Source organism: Pinus tabuliformis, chromosome 2_2, assembly GCF_031772625.1.
Source record: "Pinus tabuliformis cultivar Carrire ecotype Pingquan chromosome 2_2, CPIR1, whole genome shotgun sequence".
In the NCBI taxonomy this organism is placed as follows: Eukaryota; Viridiplantae; Streptophyta; class Pinopsida; order Pinales; family Pinaceae; genus Pinus; species Pinus tabuliformis.
The window spans coordinates 574,748,284-574,770,000 of record NC_142300.1 but is presented as its reverse complement, the minus strand read 5'-3'; positions in this window follow the sequence as shown (position 1 = coordinate 574,770,000).

Genomic DNA, 21,717 nt, shown 5'->3' with positions numbered 1-21,717 from the left:
CTGTTGTTAGGAGGTCAGCGTAACTTCCTATGATACCTTCGCTGATAGGACTGGGCCCTCATCATCCCAGACTATCTTCGGAAGGCCCCTTGATTCACTTTCTCGTATTTTGGTGTCCGGTCCTAATCACCCGGAGCGGAAATACGTGGAAGTTGTTTGACTGGCTGTAATCTTTAGGGACTTTATAGTGTGTGCTCTGTGCTCCTAGTTGGCCTAGCTTTTAATTTTTTTGAGTCTTTAGTTAGATCATAACAAAAAATTCAAAGTGGCTGACCGGTCTCCAAGACGGTCTCGAAGACTTCGTGGTCTTTCGCCACCTAGTTTAGAGCCTTCTCCTAGAAGGCGCAGAGGGGATACTACCGGTGGGGTCCGTCCCACGCCAGTTGACGCATTGGGGATTGATCCTCCTCTCGGGGACATTAGCGGCCAAGCAAGGCCTGGTACTTCTGAGCAAGAGAGGGACACTCCAGTCCTTTCTCGAGTTTGCTTTCAAGCGGAGAATAACGTAGAGGTAGAAGAACTTTCAGAATCATTAGTGGTTCCAAATTCTCCTCTACCATTTAGTCATCCAGACGTATTGCAATACGTTGGGACTCCGTCACATAGACCGGCAAGTCCAGGTTACGCTACGTGCTTACCATTCATGACCACTACTGGAAGCATGGCTTCTACGAGTTCTGCGACTATGCAAACCCCTACATCGGTGCAAGGGGGAGGAACCATTTCCATCCCCTCCACTTCCTTGTTTCGATCTTTTGCGAGCACATCTCTTCTTGGGTCTACCTCCATTCCGTCCACGAGTGGAAATGCCCAAACCAATGCTTTTAGTACTGGACTCTTCTCTTTTGGCACCCAATCACAGGGTATTCCATCGGTTCCGTTTAGTGCGGCTACGTCCATGATGGGCGGATCGGCCTCATTCCAGGGTTTTCCTTTCGGAAGTGGTCATATACCACATTCCAACCCGACGGTAGGATCCATGCCTTTTTCTGCTATAGGACAAAGCAACAATCCTTTCCAAGGTTGGAATAACCCTGGGGTTAGTAGTGCAGGAACTGGGAATCCATTTATCGGCCAACAAGGGAATAGGCCGTACACCACGGTTAGTTCGTTTCAAAGTATTCCTCCCCTTGCTTCGGCTTGGAACCCATATCAGGGGTTATCAACTCCTTACCATTCTTTAGGAGGAAACTTTGCGGGCTATGGAGGTTATACGGCAGGAGTTGGTCAAACTCCGAATTTTGCTGGACCACAAGGCTTACCTTTTGGTTCAGCCGGTTCTACTGGTCACTTCGGGCAGCCTGGTGCCTCCCAAATCCCAGGACAATCTTTTCAGAACTTTGGGAGTTCTGCCCAGTCTGGGTGGAATCCCCTAGGTCCTCCGAGGCTTCCGTTTCTGGCAACGTTAAACTTGCCAGATCTCACTAAGCTAACGAATGACCCTATCAGATACAATCCGGCCTGGCCTCCGGTCCCAACCAAACTCCCTTCGGATATACCAAAATTCGAAGGGAAAAGTGGTGAAGATCCGGGCGATCATGTAACCACATTCCATTTGTGGTGCTCATCCAACTCCCTCATCGAGGATTCGATTAGGTTGAGACTCTTTCAACGCACCTTGACTGGTAATGTGGCTAAATGGTACATAGAGTTGCCAGGGGGCAGCTTTACATCGTTCGCTGACTTAGCCAATATCTTCTTAAATCACTTCCAGTTGCCTGTCCGCTATGATGCCGAAACTGAACTTCTGGCCACCTTTCGTCAGGATAAGGCAACCCACATTTCTGATCACATTCAGGAATGGAGACGGAGAAAGAGGCTCATCAAAGCCGAAATCCCTCCGGAGTACCATCTAGAGTGGTTTTTGAAGTCTTTGCAACCTGAGATCTCCAAGGATGTCTCCATGTCTGGGGTCTATTCTGAGGAGCAAGCCATTTTCAGGGCCCAGCAGTTAGAACTGATTTACTCTCAGTTTGGGATCCTCCAAAAATACTTGCCAGATGCTCCTGGATCTAAGGTTGATTTAGCTAAGCCAAAGCCAGGTCCGCACGCGGATGGTATTGTTGGGTCAGTAGACTCGACTACAGTGAACTTGTTGAATCAATTGCAGCAGTTGTCATTACAAACTGCTTCTAACAACCAAGTCACATTGTCTAATCCTCCCGCTTCCCAAAATTCTTCCATTAACACCGTCCAATCCGATAACCCCAAAGGAAATCAAAATTCCAATGGGAAAAAGAAAGGACGTGGTAAGAAGAATAACTCGGATGGGAAGCCCGATGCAAATAAATCCGGCAACAACGTTGGTGGTGGTAAAGGTGAGTCGAGAAAGAAAGTCAAGTTCCCTTGCAAGTTATGCAGTGGGGACCATCTAACTCATCTCTGCCCTAGAATTGAAGACGCTCAGCGCTTGTTAGGACAGCAAGGGACTTCTAGTTCGCAAGCTGTGTTAACTAACCCGTTTCCCCAAGGGCAACAACTTCTTGCTGGCGCGAATTCGAATCCTGGGACCTCCTCAGGGGGCAACCAGGAAGGGGAAAAAGCATCAAATGTTTTTATGATGGGTTCAAACGTCCATGTGACTACTCGGTCACGTGATTATGGTGAAGCTGAAACATCTAAGGATAAAACTGTTCCCGGAGGTAGTGACCTTCATATTGAGCGACCTCCTGTTGAGACTATACCTAGGATACCGAAAGGTTCCGCCAAACGCGCGACGATTAACCCTAATGCTAGGGCCGCCCAAAATTACTCCATTGTGGAGGATTTGGCTCAAAGCCCGTGTGCTATGTCCGCTTTGGAGGTTCTCCAGTCGTGTCCGTCTCAGAGAAGTGCTTTACTCTCCGCAATTGGAGCAGTCGATCCAGCTAATTCTTTAATGCTCTCTTTTGACATGTCAAATGTCAAAAAGAGACTCCCTCATCATATGGCTTTTCAGATAAAGTCTACATACCGGAAAATCAATATTTTTCGCACCGTTATAGATGAAGGAGCTTCCACATGTGTCATGTCCATGTCATGTTGGAAGGCTATTGGTTCACCTTCGGCTGTTCCTTCACCAACCGTCTTAACTGCATTTGATGGCCATTCTCACAAGCCGCATGGGATTATCCCGGCCTTTCCTATATGTGTTGGAGGGAAGGTCGTTAATATCGAAGTTGAAGTCGTAGATGCTAACCTAGACTATAATCTCCTATTAGGAAGGAACTGGGTGTACGAGATGGAAGCCGTCGTGTCGACTCTGTTTCGTGTCATTTGCTTTCCTCATGAGGGGAAAATCGTTAAGGTTGATCAATTGGACTATTCCCCAATCGATCCTCAAGCAAGCTCCGACTCTACTGTTCCTTTGGTGGATAACCCTCGCCCGCCGACTGAGAATTTAGGAGTAGGGATGTATTCCTCATTGATGGGTACGTTTGATCTTCCCTCTCCTTTTGCAAGAATCAATGCTATTTCATCATCCAAGGAGTCTCCTCGAGAAGAGTTCTTCCGAACTCATTATTTTTCTGACCCTTGGACCTTGCCTTCACCTACGACCACATTAGTTGAAGGACAAGTTAATGGAATGGCGTTTCCTATATCTGCAGCTGAGCTTAGATATCAGTCTATCGTAGACTCTGCAGATAACCATTCTACTCCTTTTTCCGAAGAGGAGTTAGATGGTCATGTGGCCCCGGCTTGGAGCTTTGATTCTACCTCTGCCTTGGACTGCTTAGATTCGGTTCTACCTTCTGAAGAAGCAATCCTCGAAGTAATGATGGGTATAGATCGACCTTGGGAAGACTTACACCATCGTTCATATTTTCTTCCTCCATTGCAGGAAGTAGAATCTAGATTCTCCGAGCTCGTTGGTAGTGATGTTTGTACGGTGTCGAACCCTTTGGCTCCAACACACGTACGTGCCGAAGGTAATATGTCGGTAATCTCAAAAACGATACCTATAAACATCTCTAAGGATCCTAACATCATCGAGAATATCTTCATCGGAATTGAGTGTTCCCCTGAAGAAATTCAAATTTACACCGACCTATTCAAGGAATATCGTGATGTGTTTGCTTGGTCTTATGAGGAAATGCCCGGCATTGATCCTTCTATAGTCCAACATGAGATCAAGACGTACGAAAACGCAAAACCGATTCGTCAAAGGCTTCGGCCGGTTAACCCTAGGAAAGCAGCGGCTATCAAAGCTGAGGTTGAGAAGCTGCTAAGGGCGGGTTTTATATACCCTGTTCCTCTTACGGATTGGGTTTCTAATCCAGTCCCTGTGGACAAAAAGCAAGGAACAATCCGAGTATGCATTGATTTTAGGGACTTAAACAAGGCTTGTCCGAAAGACAATTACCCCACGCCATTCATTGATCAGATTATCGACGAGTGTGCGGGTAATGAAATTTTTTCCTTCATGGATGGTTTTTCGGGTTATAATCAAATCTCTATCCGTCCTGAAGACCAACATAAGACAGCCTTCATATGTCCCTGGGGTACCTTTGCATATCGAAAGATGCCTTTTGGTCTTAAAAATGCTGGAGCCACTTTTCAGCGGGCCATGTCATACGCTTTCCACGACATCAAACATGTCATCGAGGCATACTTAGATGATCTCGCTGCTCGCTCTCGAAAGAGAACTGATCATCCGAGTCATCTTCGATTAGTCTTTGAGCGATGTCGTTTCTATAAAATCCGGTTGAATCCCAATAAATGCGTTTTCGCGGTTACATCCGGTCGGCTGTTAGGGTTTATTGTGTCCAATGAAGGGATTCGGGTTGATCCCTTCAAGGTTGAGGCAATAGTTCAGTTGCCTCCCCCGTCCTCAATTCGTCAACTTCAAAGTCTTCAAGGGAAGGCTAATTTCTTAAGACGGTTTATAGCAAACTATGCTGAGATCACTAAAGGGTTCATGCGTTTGCTACGGAAAGGAGTTCCATTTGTGTGGGACGACTTTGCGCAGCGGTCGTTTGATGCTTTGAAAAAAGCATTAGTCTCTGCCCCGCTTTTGAGTCCACCGGATTATGGTAGAGACTTCCTTTTATATCTCGCTGCAGCAGAATCTACCATTGGTATGGTTCTAGTTCAGGAAGATGATGCTCTTGTCGAGCACGTGATTTATTATCTGAGCCGAGGCTTAATAGGTCCTGAACTCCGCTATTCTCCGGTTGAGAAATTGGCCTTGGCAGCTGTCCATGCTGTCCAGAGGCTCCGTCATTATATTTTGCTACGCAAAACTTTCGTCTTAGCGGCGGTCAATCCATTTCAATTTGTCCTCAGTAGGCGAGTGATTGGGGGCAAATATAATAGATGGATAGTCATTTTACAAGAATTCGATCTCGAATTCTTGTCCGCCAAGTCTAAGAAATCTATGGTCTTCGCGGAGCTAATTTCTGAGCTTCCTTGTGGAGAGGATATTGTTTATGAGGAAAGTTTACCCGACGAACATATATTCCTCATCTCTTCACAAGACCCTTGGTATGGAGATATCATTGTTTATCTCCAGACTTCGAAGTTTCCCTCTACTTTCTCCAAGGATGAACGACGCAAGTTACGTCACCTGGCTAAAAACTATGTTATCATTGGTGACACATTATACCGTCGAGGGGTTGATTCAATTCTTCGACGTTGTTTAACCTTAGAGGAAGCAGAGTCTGTTCTTAATGATTGCCACAGTGGAGCTTGTGGTGGTCATCTATCAGGGCTTGCTACAGCCCAGCGCATCTTACGTGCCGGCTACTTTTGGCCTTCACTCTTTAAGGACTGTGTGGAAGCGGTCAAACGCTGCCACCCGTGTCAAATTTTTACTCGCAAGATGCGCGCGCATCCAGCTCCCCTTTTTCCCGTTGTCACCGTCGGTCCCTTCACTAAGTGGGGTATTGATTTTACGACTTGTAATCCGCCTTCAGCGGCGAATCACAAGTATATTATAGTGGCTGTAGACTACTTCACGAAGTGGGCTGAAGCCATGCCTACTTATAAGAACGACAGTGACACGACAGCTTTGTTTCTTTTCAATCAGGTTATCTCAAGATTCGGTATCCCAAGGGAGATTGTCACTGACCATGGCAGTCATTTCCAAAATCAGCTAATGTCCGAATTGGCCCTTAAATTAGGATTCCGTCAGGAACATTCGTCCCCTTATTATCCTCAGGCCAATGGACAGGTCGAGGCGGTCAATAAAACTCTTAAGACGATACTCCAACGGACAATCGATAAAAATCGGTCCAATTGGCACATTATGTTGTATCCGGTGCTTTGGGCATACCGAACCTCCGTCAAAACGGCTACTGGTTTTACTCCTTTTTAGTTGGTTTACGGGATGGAATCTATTTTTCCAGTTGAATGTGAAATCCCATCTCTAAAGTTGGCTGTTGAGCTTCTTCCTGAGACGTCAAGTCTCGAGGAGCGCCTTGTTCACTTGGAACATCTCGATGAGCAGCGTCGAGATGCCGCCACGATGAATGAGGCCCATAAGAAAAGGGTCAAAACACAGTATGATAAGTCTGTCCGTCCTCGTGTCTTTTCTGAAGGTGACCTTGTCTTGGTCTATGACCAAGATAAGGACGCCTTGGGGGCAGGCAAATTTAAGCCTATGTGGTACGGTCCTTTTATTATCAAACGAGTTTTAGAAAAAGGATCGTATGAGTTATTTCGAAGGAAACAAGCTGGCGGAGCCCCGAAATGGGCTCTACCTAAAGAAGTACTTTGCTTAGTTCAGGTTGGGCGATGACTTCTTTGTATTTTATGTATATATTTATACATATATTGTCGAGCGTTTTCTGATATCAGTACTTTTTGGTCTGCTGTGGCAGGTGCTGATGGATGATTTGGTCTATTTTGGGTTCGCCGATGGTGCTAGTCGGCACACTCGGAATCTTGCTTCCGCAGCTTGGGTACTTTATTACCCAACTGGTCAGTTGATGATATCGAGAGGCGTGTGTATCGGTCCTGCTTCAAACAATATGGCCGAGTATACAGCTGTTATCAATTTATTATCCGAGGCAATCTCTTATGGGATCGACTCGTTGGTAGTATATCTTGATTCTCAATTGATAGTGTCTCAGTTAAATAAAATTTATCGGGTTAGAGATCCATTATTATATCGCCAATATTAAGGGTGAGGTTGTTGCAAAGATCATTTATTTACATTAATTATTTGCACATTCCAAGATCTCAAAATTGGTTAGCTGATTCTATCGCTAATCAAGCATTAGACTGGCATATCAATCATTCATCATCATAAAATCATGCATCAAAAAGTCAAACTGTATATATATATATATATATATATATATATATCGCAAAGCGTCTCGAGTGTACATATGTGTGTCCAAAAAATATACAAAATTGGGACTCAAATGCCCATAATCATGTCAGGCATATCTAGCGCCTCGGCTCAGGATGAGCATCTAAGTATGTCACTATAGCGTGGGCCACGCGCCGAAAGATGCGAACCCAGTCACGTGGCATGCCAACCACATGACGCTGCATATCTGGAGGAAGGTCCTCTATCTCGGCCATCGGTACTTGGCAGCTCAGTCTCGCCAAGTGTCGCTGGACGTTGTTCAAGGTCCGTTCCGCATCCGCAGCCGCCTCTTCGGCTCCTCGGCCACGCCGTCCATGCCGCGGGAATCCATCTGGTCGTACGGGCCCAATGTCTGGAACATGATCATCATATTAGTCATTTGAATCTCATCGAAAAATATTTTTCAAAGTTCATCATTATATTTGAAAAATCCAAAAAAAATCATAAAATCATAAAAATAAAAAATCTTACCAATCTCGCCCCATGCTGCATCCGGTGGTAACACTAGATTAGGATCTCCTCGGAAATCCAGTCCGGCATAGGGGTAATCATCCACGGCGATGATTTGCTGCTCCCACCAGGTAAAGAAATCATCGTCGAATGCATTCCTAGGGACTTCCCCACCCCCCAGACGTTTCATCAAGTCAGCCCACCGTCCCATGCGTGGATCACGTGGACTACTGATGGAAACTGCTACCCTGGGGCGGAGTGCGGGAACCTTCTCGAAGAAGAAAGTGCACAAGATGGTTCCGAACCCAAAGTTCTTGGTCTGTCCCCTCCTGATAGAAGTGAGTTGTTCCTTCATGTTGGCAAGGAGAGGAGTACACCAGTCAAACACTGTAGTGAGACAGTCCACTGCCACGCTCATGTTTACTCGTGATGCCTGATGTAGTGAGGATGATCCATTCACTCGACCTATGGTGAACAAGATTATCCTGAGTGACAAACTCGCCACATGTGGGATAGAGATCTGACTCCCGACCTTCCGATGACCCGGGCAATAAATCTGTACATAGTCATCTATACTGAGGCTATTCCGTGTCCTGCCCCGGGAATGCACTACCTCTCCCCTTCGGGAAAGGCCCGTGATAAAATATATATCTTCCACTTCTACCCTGAGTGGCATCTGATCAATGATGAATGCTTCCTCATCAACATCCCAATAATCAATGAGTCTCTCGAGCAAACGCGTGTTGGCTTTCATATTTGGCAATTTGAAGAACTTTAGCAACCCGCATCCCCGTAGGGCATCTAATGCCTCATCATTGTTCATAACTTCATTATCCACAGCTGAGTGCTCTCTTTCACGCCATGTGAGAGTCATCCTGGAAGAAAAAATCATTTTCATCCGTTAGTTTTGTATATAAAATTAGTTTGCTGCGCACACGCGGGTTCCTTTGTATACAGTCGCGTGTAGGGCCGTCGTATACGCGAGTTCTATATAGCCAACCCGCGTGTACGCCGCAAAGGAATTTTTTGCAAAAATCCAACGGTAAAACATCAATTAAACTTCCTAAAAACTATCACAATTAATTGCAAGACAAGTTTAGTGCTTACTTGGAAGTTTTCGGCAAGTTTGAACGGTTGAATAAGTCACAGGGAAGTTTGCTCCTTTTGCTCCACAATTTTTGCTCTCCAAGTCAAACGGTGAAAATGGTAAGTCCAAAATTTCTTTTTATAAGTTTTGAAAATGCAAAATTTTTTCAAAATTTTATTTTGTTTGGTTTCATGTCACTTTTAACTTGGGAGCTTGGAATGTCGAGATTGGGTTGTTTTTCAGGATATTTTGGACATTTTTCGACAGTTCGAGATGGTTCCATGACTGCTGACCCGTCATGGCAGGTATCGTGTTCTCACTGGCATATAGGTTAGGGACACCATTTTTCCGTTGCATTATGCATACTAGCCTCCATTTGACCGATACATCTGCCATAGGGTCGACCCCATTGTGTTATGGTTTGTTAGCCATTTTCACTCACCGATTCTTTAAATCATGACACGATGGTAGAGCCATCCTTTACATGGGCATCCTAGTTAGCACCTCACTGACATTTGTTGCCCATGCTGCTTCGTTTTGCGTAGGCTCGGGAGTCCTCTGTAGTCCCGCCATGACTTTTGCGTTGAAGACTCATTCCTCTTTGCTTCTTCGCTTCGTTCTGGCCTTATACCCTAGAGGCTCCTATGAGTGTCGAGTTGTACTTTTGCATTGCATGTTGACCATTTGCACCTTTTGGCCTAGAGCCGGCTTCACTTGGACTCGTGTTTAAGCCAACTTTTGACCATGACGTCTGCAAAATCAACCTTGCATACCTTTGACTTCTGCAGCTTGACATACCCAGATCCGTGGAAGGAACATACCTCTGAGTGTCACTGACCAGTTTTCACCTCCCTGCATTGAGCATAGGAACGTTCCTTTCCCAGGAACTAGATCATCTGTTTCACCGACACTCGTTCTTTCCACTGTACCATAGCATTCTTTTATTCTTTTTCCGGCTTATCAGAAAAAGACAAAAAAAATTAAATATTTCAAAAAGAGCGGGAACAAGGACATTATTTCCATTTATTGTTGGCAGCTAGAGTCAGTCGTGTCACCCTTGAACAAAGCACTCAAAACAAAGTCTCCTCCGCATGGGTGGGATTTAGTTTGACTTAGGTATGCCATAACCTTGTTATCGAGTCAGTTCTCCCCCGATTGGTTATCTCTTCCATCATATGGAGGGTTCGTTCGTGCCTCCTGCATGACGAACTTATACAGATTCATCATATGCTGCCACATAGTCACATTGAGTCGTGCTTTTGTTCAAGGGAAGTTAGCCTGAGTCGGCCTTTCTGCGGTGTCTCTTGACTCAATTTTTCAGTTGGCCATCCCTGGTTGTCAGTGTCATGTCTATCATCACATCAGTTATATTGGTCCTTTACTCGTGCCGGTTTGAGAAGGTCCCCATTGACTTCTTGCTGGCGGGTCTTGTCCTTATCGACGACGACACCTTGCTCTGAGGACAGGCCTAGAGCCGCACCCTGGCCCTATTTTCATTATTGATAGGTTACCTTGTGCTCAGCATCGATCAGTATCATGGGTCTTTGACTGAGTGGTTTCCCTTGTGTTCGACGTCAGCATACATTATCACACATTGGGATTCGTGCAGTACCTTGGTTTCCATTTGACCCTATTGGTGGATACCTCGCCTCTGTGTCAGCTTTCATTATTGGTTGGTTCAGAGGGTTTCTGCCGTGCGCTAGCCACATCTTGTGTACGCCGGAAACGTACTTCAGTTGGGTTACTACATCTTTTTTCGTCCGATTCCTTCCACATTATTGGCCTACGGGTTACACTCGCGCTAGATTCATGGAGGATGCCTTAATGCCTTCCTTCTAGCGGATCTTTCCCTATCGACTCCGACTCATTGCTCTGGGGCAAAGATCTAGAGTCCATTTGGCAGTACCTTGGGGTTTGCAGTCATTAGTGGCAGATCCTTCGCTATCGACAGTGGGAAACCATCATTGTCTCCTGATCAATAGATTCTTACAGGTGTTCGACTTCAACTCATCTATTCACACTTGTTAGATTGTACTGGGTACCTTGACGCTCATTATCATTATCGGTGAGTAGTCTCGCGTTTGTTAACGGTATACATCAATGACCGGTAATCAAACGATTTCTCACATGGTCGACTTCAGATCATTTATTCCCATGGTGTAGAAATGTACCACGGCGGTCGGTGAAGACCTCAGGTTGTATCAGCATTCATTGGTTCACTTGATAGTTGCTCCTGTTGCTACTAGTTGATACCAATCCACCTTATATGTTGCAGTCAGTCATGGCGACATTCTATATGCTGGCACCTGAGTTTACAGTGTTGTACCATCCTATTCCATCATGTTCAGTTGGTACCTTTTGGGATCAGTCTTTGATATCATTGATCCGTTGCATCTTTCAGCATCATTGACAGTTTTATATGTGATATTTAGACATGTACTTACTCATTATGATCAGATGATCCATTATGTATCTTCCAGTCATGTATACTTGTATACTTAGTGGATCCGCTTGTACTTGCTATGCGGACATGCTTTACTTTTCCTGAGCATGGGTATGCCCGCCTCAGACAGTGTTTCTTTCTGATCTCCTTTCGATGGCTTGGCAAGCTGAATTCTGGTGAAGTCCTCCTCGGTTTTTCGACAGAGTTCCTTTCCTTGTACTTACATAATATATTTCGGCCATCATGTTCCCCTTCTGACCTCATACATCAGGGGGCATCTGTTATAGCTCTAAATCTCACTCTTATAGTTTGTGGTGCTGCACTCATGGCCTAGGGCAACCCCTCCTTCTAGACCTGGTCCTAAAATTTAAAAAACAGCGTTTTATTCCCTATACGCGACATTGCCCTGAGTTAAACGCGTGTACACGCAGGTCTGTGTATACCCAACCCGCGTGTATGTATTAAAACACTTAAAAAAATAATAAATTCCTTATTTTCGGGCGATGATCGCGTGTTTTACCTGCTGGATCACCTGTTAGTGCCTGTGGCCCAACTGTTCCCAACCAACTCCTAACTAAAAAACTACTTTGGAGATGGTATAAAAAGACATCAAAGGGAAGGCCAAAGGGAGAGAGAAAATAAGAGCAAGATTATTATGCTGAGATTTTCCCCATAGACCAGGTCTGAAGTCCTTGGTGCTTTCTGCACTTCCCCCATTTTGCATAGGAAACCCTTGTTTCCATGTGTATTGGTGATCATTCATCCTTGATATCATCATTGAGTAAGATTTGGAAGGAGCTCTTGTTGGAGGCTTGAGGCTGGAACGAATCCGGGAGGAAGCTTTGCTTGGAGCCTGCTGAAGGTGTTCAGGTGATATCTTTCCGTTATATGTACTTTATTTTCCTTCATATATAAAGAAACACGTCTTTGTTCCGGAAACAATCTTTCTTTATGCTTATGAGATTCTTGTTTTGAATTCTTATGCAAGTGGTTACTTAAAGATTTTTATAACTAACTTTATAGCATAAAGATGGTTTATACATAAGTATTTGTACATGTACTGTTGTGTTCTTTGATTTGTTTGTCTTGCAGGTCAAAGGAAGAAGAAGGGAACTCCAAGAAGGGTTTGGACCCTAAAGGCCTTCTCGAACGTAGGACCTTAGGTACGTACCCTTAACATTAGAATTTGCTTAAAAGTAAAGATAATGACTGTGTGTGTGTTTCTTTGAATAAGCAATTTTCAGTCTGGTAGAGTCTTAGCCCAAAGGACCCTAGGGGTACTTTCCCTTCAACCATTTACCCCTACATCCTAGCCCTATTTCTTCATATTATTTCCTAGCCATCCCCCAGCTCGCCCTTTGCACATGAGGGGTTTAGCTGGTCATGGTGTCACACTTCATATTCAAAACACCCTTATCACACAACAACGTCTCAATGAGATTAAACAATGATCGAATATATCTTCCACATGGGCGGTTTAAAAACTTTCTCTCAACAATGTTATAAGAGATTATAGCTTCAATAGAAAACATTATAATATATCCGTATAATATACTCTCAAACCGGTAATCTATGGTAAGGGATATCTTATAGTCCAAAAATAGTAAATGTTGAACTAACTCAAGAGTCCACCTTCTAGGTTCAATAAGGTGTCATTTTCTATTTTGATCATTGAACTTCTAAATCCATTATGCTAGAAAATGCAGAAACTCAGAAAAGAAAATTTCATAGTAGACCTTGAAAGCATACCATTGTAGCCATTCATCCATGCTGATCAATTAATCTTTGATTTCACTAGCAACAAACCATTGCTCCTTTTCTTCAATCCAATGTTTGATTTCCTCCCTTGTGGGATTCCACATTCCCTTCAATCACAAACCCTAGTCCCAACAACAAAACCATTTTTTGGTGTGTTTTATAGTTCAACCTAGGTTATGCATGAAGTGCGGCCAAGAGAGGTGAATTCTCACCTAAGGCATTGAGGGGGACTATAGGAATCAAACTTTTATAGTTGTGAAGGGAATAAGAATTGAACCATTACAACCATTCTAAAACATATTAACCATTATTTAATGCGAACCCCATATGTAAATATATAGAACATACATTGAAATATTGAGAAATCAAAATAAAATTTTAGAAAAGGGTGTCTTAAATAGCTATAATGTTGTAATAATCTTAGTGAGGAAGCACAACCATTACGCAAAAATGCATGATACAATCATCTCATAGCAAATTTTACTTATTTATATCCATTCAAACATAATAAACCATCAATCTCATAATTTGAACATGTAACAAAAGATATATGTGGAAGCCTTTGAAGGCAAAAACTACAATTTTATTTTATATGAAAGATCTTGTAGGCACCAACCTATAGGATACATGAATCCCATTTATTGCAAGGTTTGTAATTTCTTTGTTCTAATCTTCACAATTCTGCACGAATTGTATTTGCTTTCTTCTACACAACTATGTACACTATCCTTTCTCTATTTTCTATGTTGTCATTTCCCTATTCTGTAAACTACACTGGTTCCAGATTGAATGTTTCTTCCATTTACTTGCTGCTATACTCTTTTCACTATTTAGCACAAACTAGTTCATGCTTCCGAACTTGGACTTGTTTGTACTCTATTTTTTAGACATGTTGTTTGTACTCTTCTCATCCTCTTCAAATTTCATCCTCAAACTTCTTTGTGCATTTCCCTCCTAATCTATTTTGGATTAGTTCATCATATCACCATCACTTCCTCCATACATTTCCAATTTGAGTTATTTATAAAACATTTCCAAATCTTGGACAACATAGACTCAATCAAGGTTGACATAACATTAGAGTAACTTGATCAGAGTTGAAAAAATACCTTGGAGCACTTCTAGGGATAATACTATGATCCAGTCAAAAACCGTTGGCTAGAATTATGGGCTTGATCAAACATTTGCACCCCAATTCAAACATTGTAAGGACTATATATATAGATTACCCATATTTACTTTACCTTTCATGACCCTTTAGCCTCAAGGGATAAATCGTTGGGAACTCATGACCACATGCCATGATAAATTGCTAATCCATATTGGATACTGAATATTAGGTTTTCCTTCCTTCTACACCAAGAGGTCGCTATGGTGATATCTAAATAGACATAGCCCTTGGAGCTGAGTCTTTTAGTATTTCATGACCATGTGACGTGACCTCAACCTTCATACCAAAATTTTGCATACTATAGGTGTACATAAGGTTATCCATCTTAGCACCCCAATCATTTTTCTTATCAACTGACGGGCTCTATAAATTGTAATTAATGGAATTTTCCCTATAATACCAGGGCAATGCATACCAAAGTGTTCAAGTATTGATATTTGTTCCTCGTACCTGATACTCTGGTATACTGGACCATAAAAAAATGCATCCCCAATGACAAACCATGACAAGTTGGAACCATGACCATCCATGTTGGATACCAGGCTTCTCCTCCATATTGGAAGGATTCCAATATTACATGGCCTCGTACGATATATTTGATACCCAGAGGACCCATAGAGGTGAGCCCTTGGCTCTTTGACCATGGCGCTGCAACCATAACCTTTTGGCCTTTTGGCAAAAAATAATAACGTGAGAAAACCTTATCGAGCTCTGTCCTAACATGAATCCTAATACCTCTAGGTCTACCAAATCAAACCACCATGGAGCAATCATTTTCTACCACGTGGTCCATTTGTTGTGTCATAGGACATATCATATGCCATGTGTCACTTTCCAAAACCCCGCTGGTTGACCGAAAACTTCATTTTTTCCTACCACATAACACTCGCCGCTACAAACATGTCATCAAATTGATCATCTATCATACATGTGAGAGTGTCATGGAATATCTTTGCCACATAATCTTTCTACTGTTTCATACTAGATACAAACCAATCCCTTTCAACGTTTTTACAATATAACATCTGGTGCATAGTACCTCTATATCATCCCATCTGGTACCAATATGATTTAATGTTTCTAAACCTATCGAGTACCTCCTTTTCATTAAATGATGAAAAAATGGAAGGATTATATAATCAAAGTGAATTGATGAGTTGACTTATTGCACGATCCACCTCATGAAGTTGTGTGGACTTTAAAAAATTTGAGGTTTGCACCAAATTTCCTCCTTTACACCTTGCTTTATGTTTGGTCCTTTTCTACTTGATATTGGGAAAACATCCACCTAAAATCAATGACAACATATTGTTCTTCTTTCTTCTTAGCTTTAACATCAATGACAATACATTGTTCAACAATCTCCCCCTTTTTCATTGATGGTGACACTAGACATAGTCTAGTCATTAATATACCAATGTTGAGAACTCTCATACTGACACTATCTATTGGCTCTTCTCATGTATGTGTAAGTCTTCTCATTTTACATCAATGGAAAAGGATTGGATTTGGCTACAATTGAATACTTCTTTGGGTCGAGGACTCCCCTTGTCAATGATCTTTCTTTATGTCTACATATTCTCCGTTGTTGATGAAGATATATGGATTTTACTTTTAGCTGTGACTACATATAGGCTCCCCCTATCAAGGTTGTGCCCTTTTGCATGCAACAATTTTTCTTAAGCAGTTCTTATTTTGAGACTTCTCCCTTTGTAATTAAGATTCCTTTTACTTCTTCCATTTGGGACTATTATCTCCTAGGCTTATGTTTCCCTTTATCTACAACCTAACTCTTTTAACATTAATTATTTTCTCCTTTTATTGAGAATAAGGAGGAGATTTCATTCCTAATCTCTCTCTAAGATATTCAAAAGCTTCTTTGGGTGGTGGTTTGGTAAATATATTTGCAATGTGTTCTTTTGAAGAAATGTATTCTAACTTGACATTCTTATTAGCTACCTATTCTTTGAGAAAGTGATATTTTATGGCAATATGCTTAGTATTTGAGTGCAGAACAAGATTTTTTAAAATATTTATAGCACTTGTGTTATCACAGAGAATGGGAATAGGTTGATCATGATTTACCTTCATATCCTGCAAATTTTGTTTCATCTAGATTACTTGAGTCCAACAAGTGGCTCCTCCAATGTGTTATTCTTTAGTTGTGGATAGGGAGATAGAGGTCTATTTCTTACTTAGCCAAGAACCCTATATTTTTCTTAAGAAAAATGCTCCTGCACTTGTGCTTTTCTTATCATCCACACTACCTTCCTAATCGACATCTGTATATGTTGTTAAAATGAAGTCTTTTCTCTTGCATACCATAGGTAAAATTCTAAGGCTGCCTTCAAATATTTGAAGAATCTTTTTACATCTAGAAAATGACTCTTTTTTGCAGCAAATTGGAACCTTCCAACCAAAAAACAACTTGTGTGGTGTGTGGTCTTGATACTATTAAATAGTGCAAGTTTCCAAGAATTGAATTATACATAGTTTGATTTGCATCACAAGATTCATCCTATTTTCTCAACTTGCATCCTATGGTCATAGGAGTGCTAATAGATGCACATTTTCCATGCCAAATTTCTTTAATATTTCTTGTAGATACTTTGTTTTGGAAATGAATATAGCTTTGTCTGATTGATTCATTTTCAATCCTAAGAAGAATGATAGTTCTCCAACCATGGACATCTCAAACTCGGTTTGAACTTCTACTGCAAACAATATGATTCAGAAATTTAATTAATATCACTTTAAAAAATGATATAATATACATATACCACAATATGATTCAACAAATTTTCATTATATGTTTTGCTATAAATATTGTTGTCTATTGTTCCTCTTTTGAATCCTTGTTGTTGTAAGTATTTTTCAATCCTTGAGTACTAAGCCCTAGGAGGTTGTTTTAGACCATACAATCATTTCCTCAATATGCATACAACATTTTCATTTCTTGACAGCTGAAATCCTTCTAGTTGTTCAACATATACTTCTTCCTCTAAATCATCATTTAGGATGGTTGATTTGGCATCCATTTGATAGACTTTAAACTTTTTGAAATAGAAAATACCAAAAAAAATTGATGGATTCAATTCTACCTACAAGAGAAAATGTTTCTTCAAAATAAATACCTTCCACTTGGGCATAGAATTTGCAGACTAATCTAGCCCTACTCCTCACTACTTGTCCAACCTCATTTAGTTTGTTCGTAAAGACCGATTTAGTGTGAATTGCATTCTTATCCTTTTGTCTAGGAACAATTTCTCTTAATCTGTTCTATCTCTTCCTCCATAACATTACCCCAATGCTCATCTTCATAGGATTCAACAAAGTTCTTGGGTTCTATCTTGGAAAATAAGGAAAATTTGGCATGCCTTGGTGTGCTTATCGATTTATTTCTAGTCTGAACCACTGACTCCTTATAGTAAGGATTTGATTTTCCATATGAATTTTCTAAATATACCTTAAGGGAGTCTTTGGATGTGAAGTTTTTAGCTCTTCTTCCTCTTTTTATTCTTGTGCTTCATGTTCTTGTTTCTCTTCTATGTCTTCCTATTAAGGCTCATGGAAGATTGGATCTTGTGATCTATCAAGTTGTTATTGTCTTCCTGTCTGAAGAGTAGAATCTAATTATTAGCGTTTTTCAGTTTTTTATGCAAAAAAGGGATTGGTTCAAAACTAAAAACTTCAACGTGAATTTTAGATTTGAGATTATGTATTTGGTTTTGTTATTACTAATATGAATTTCAGATTTCTTGGCTAGGCCAATGTTTATAATTTTATTGCAATAATTGCACTAAGAGGTGCTATATATCCCAATATATGAGGGAGATGTTGTCACATAACCTTATCAACTGACGGGCTCTATAATTTGTAATTAATGAAATTTTCCCTATCATACCAGGGAACTACATACCAAAGTGTTCAAGTATTGATGTCTGTTCCTTGTACCTGATACTATGGTATACTAGACCTTCAAAAAACATGCCCCCCATGAAAAACCATGACAAGTTGGAACCATGGCCATCCATGGTGGATACCAGGATTCTCCTCCATATTGGAAGGAGTCCAATATTACATGGCCTAGTATGATATACTTGATACCCAGAGGACCCCTAGGGGCGAGCCCTTGGCTCTTTGACCATGGTGTTGCAACCACAACCTTTTGGCCTTTTGGCCAAAAATAATAATGTGAGAAAACTTTATCAAGCTCAGTCCTGACATGAGTCCTAAGATCTATAGGTCTACCACATCAAACCACCATGGACCAATCATTTTCTGTGACTTGGTCCATCTTTTGTGTCATCTGGCATATCATATGCCATGTGTCACTTTCCAAAACCCCGTTGGTTAACCAAAAACTTCATTTTTCCTACCACATTTCACTCATTGCTACCAACACGACATCAAATTGATCAATATCATCCATGTGGGAGTGTCATGAAATATCTTTGCCACATAATCTTTCTACCATTTCATACTAGATACAAACTAATCCATTTCAATGTTTTTACAATATAACATCTGGTGCATAGTACCTCTATATCATCCCATCTGGTACCGATATGATTTAATGTTGCTAAACCTATCAAGTACTTTATTTTCATTAAATGATGAAAAAATGGAAGGAGTATGTAGTCAATGTGAATCAACGATTTGACTTGTTGCACGATCCACCTCATGAACTTGCGCGGACTTTAAAAAACTTGAGGTTTGCACCAAATTTCCTCCTTTACACCTTGCTTTGTGTTTGGTCCTTTGCTACTTGATATTGGGAAAACATCCACCTAAAATCAGTGACAACATATTGTTCTTATTGCTTCTTAGCTTTGACATCAATGATAATACATTGTTCAACAATCTCCCCATTTTTCATTGATGGCGACACTAGACATAGTCTAGTCATTGATGTACCAATGTTGAGAACTGTGAAACTACCCCTATCTATTTTATCTTCTCATGTATGTGTAAGTCTCCTCGTTTGACATCAATGGAAAAGGATTAAATCTGGCTACAATTGACTACTTCTTCTTTGGGTCGAGGACTCCCCTTGTCAATTATATTTCTTTATGTATGCATATTCTCCGTTGTTGATGAAGATATATGGATTTTACTTTAGCTGTGACTACATATATGCTCCCCCTATCACGGTTGTGTCCTTTTGCATGCAAGAATTTTTCTTATGTAGTTCTTCTTTTGAGATTTCTCCCTTTGTGCTCAAGCCCCCTTTTACTTCTTCCTTTTGGGACTATTATCCCCTAGGCTTATGCTTCCCTTTGTCTACAACCTAACTCTTTTGACATTAATTAGTTTCTCCTTTTATTGAGAAAAAGGAGGAAATGTCATTCTTAATCTCTCTCGAAGATATTTAAAAGCTTCTTTGGGTAGTGGTTTGGTAAATATATCTGCGATGTGTTTTTTTTGAAGAAATGTATTCTAACTTGACATTCTGATTAGCTACATATTCTTTCAAAAAATGATATTTGATGGCAATATGCTTGGTATTTGAATGCAAAATGAGATTTTTTGACCTATTGATAACACTTGTATATCACAGAGAATGGGAATAGGTTGATCATGATTTACCTTCATATCTTGCAAATTTTATTTCATCTAAAGTTACTTGATTCCAACAAGTGGCTGCTCCAATGTGTTCTTCTTTAGTTGTGTATAGGGAGATAGAAGTCTATTTCTTACTCAACCAAGAAACCTAGATTTTTCTTAAGAAAAATGCTCTTGCACTAGTGCTTTTCTTATCATCCACACTACCTTCCTGATCGACATGTGTATATGTTGTTAAAGTGAAGAATTTTCTCTTGTGTATCATAGGTAAAAGTCTAACGTTCCCTTCAAATATTTGAAGAATCTGTTTACATCTAGAAAATGACTCTTTTTTGGAGGAGATTGGAACCTTCAACCAAACCAACAACTTGTGTGGTGTGTGGCCTTGATACTATTAAATAGTTCAAGTTTCCAATAATTGAACTATACATAATTTGATTTGCATCACAAGATTCATCCTCTTTTTTGAACTTGCATCTTATGGCCGTAGGAGTGCTAATATATGCACATTTTCCATGCCAAATTTCTTTAATATTTTTCGTAGATACTTTGTTTGGGAAATGAATATAACTTTGTCTGATTGAATCACTCGCAATTCTAAGAAGAATGATAGTTCTCATAACATGGGCATCTCAAACTCGTTTTCAACTTCTACTGCAAACATTTGACTCATTTAGTTAATAACACTTTAAAAAATGATATAATCTACATATACCACTATAAGATTCAACAAATTTTTATTATATGTTTTTCTATAAATATTGTTGTCTATTGTTCCTCTTTTGAATCCTTATGGTTGTAAGTATTTTTCAAGCCTTGAGTACTAAGCCCTAGGAGCTTGTTTTAGACCATACACATACATCATTTTCATTTCTTGACGGCTGAAATCCTTCTAATTGTTCAACATATACTTTTTCTTCTAAATCATCATTTAGGAGCATTGATTTGGCATCCATAGACTTTGATTTTTTTTTTAAAAGAAAATACCAAAAAAAAATTGACGCCTTCCATTCTACCTACAGAGGAAAGGTATGACTTGCGTTACCAATGTGTCCCGTCAATACGAAGTATAAACCAAATTCAAAAAGATAGCGCCGAGTTTCCGCACCTTTCATATCAGACTGTCCCACACTCAGCGCCACTGACAAAGTAGAATGATTAAAGAAGTGGAGGATTGATTGAATTTCTGCCAACAGGAAATTGGAAATAGAACCAGGGAGGTTTTGCAATTTGTTCACCTCCGAGTCCCGGTCAATACGGTGATTTGTATGACTTTCTGCAATTTGTTGAATGGTGTCCCTCTCAATGGCATTATGATGTATTGACAAGTATCACACAATATATGGAAAACATTGAAATGATTATACATATCATACTTCTAAGAAGAATCCTCCATTGAAATTGAAGATATCTTCAAAATTGCTAATGCGAAAACATTGGAATCTAATTTCCACTTCATAGCTAGTGGCGGCCACATCCCAAATAGAAATCTGGGTTTCCACAACTTTCTTCACCAGTATGTCCCACTCCATACAACTGGTGGAGAAGAAAAATAAATAAAAAAAATCAGCCGTATGTTCCACTCAATACCTTTGTTCACCGAGCCCCGAGGTTAAGTCGATTGACGAGTATGCCCCGGTCAAGATTGCAATCTGTTCAAATCCCGGGTCCCGGTCAATACGGCGATTGCTATGACTTTCTGCAAATTGTTGAATGGTGTCCCTCTCAATGGCATTATGATGTATTGACATTACTTTTGGCTATTAACATTATTTTGAATTAGATTCTAAAATATTCCTAAATCTACAATTAAATTAAGTTTAAAAACCCTTCCCAATGGAATACTTTACCTCTGTTTTCCACTGCATTAAGGAATTCCACCTCTCCGATAATGACCTCGGAGAGGTAATGACCGACTCGCTACAATATATTGTCAATCACGTAGTGGA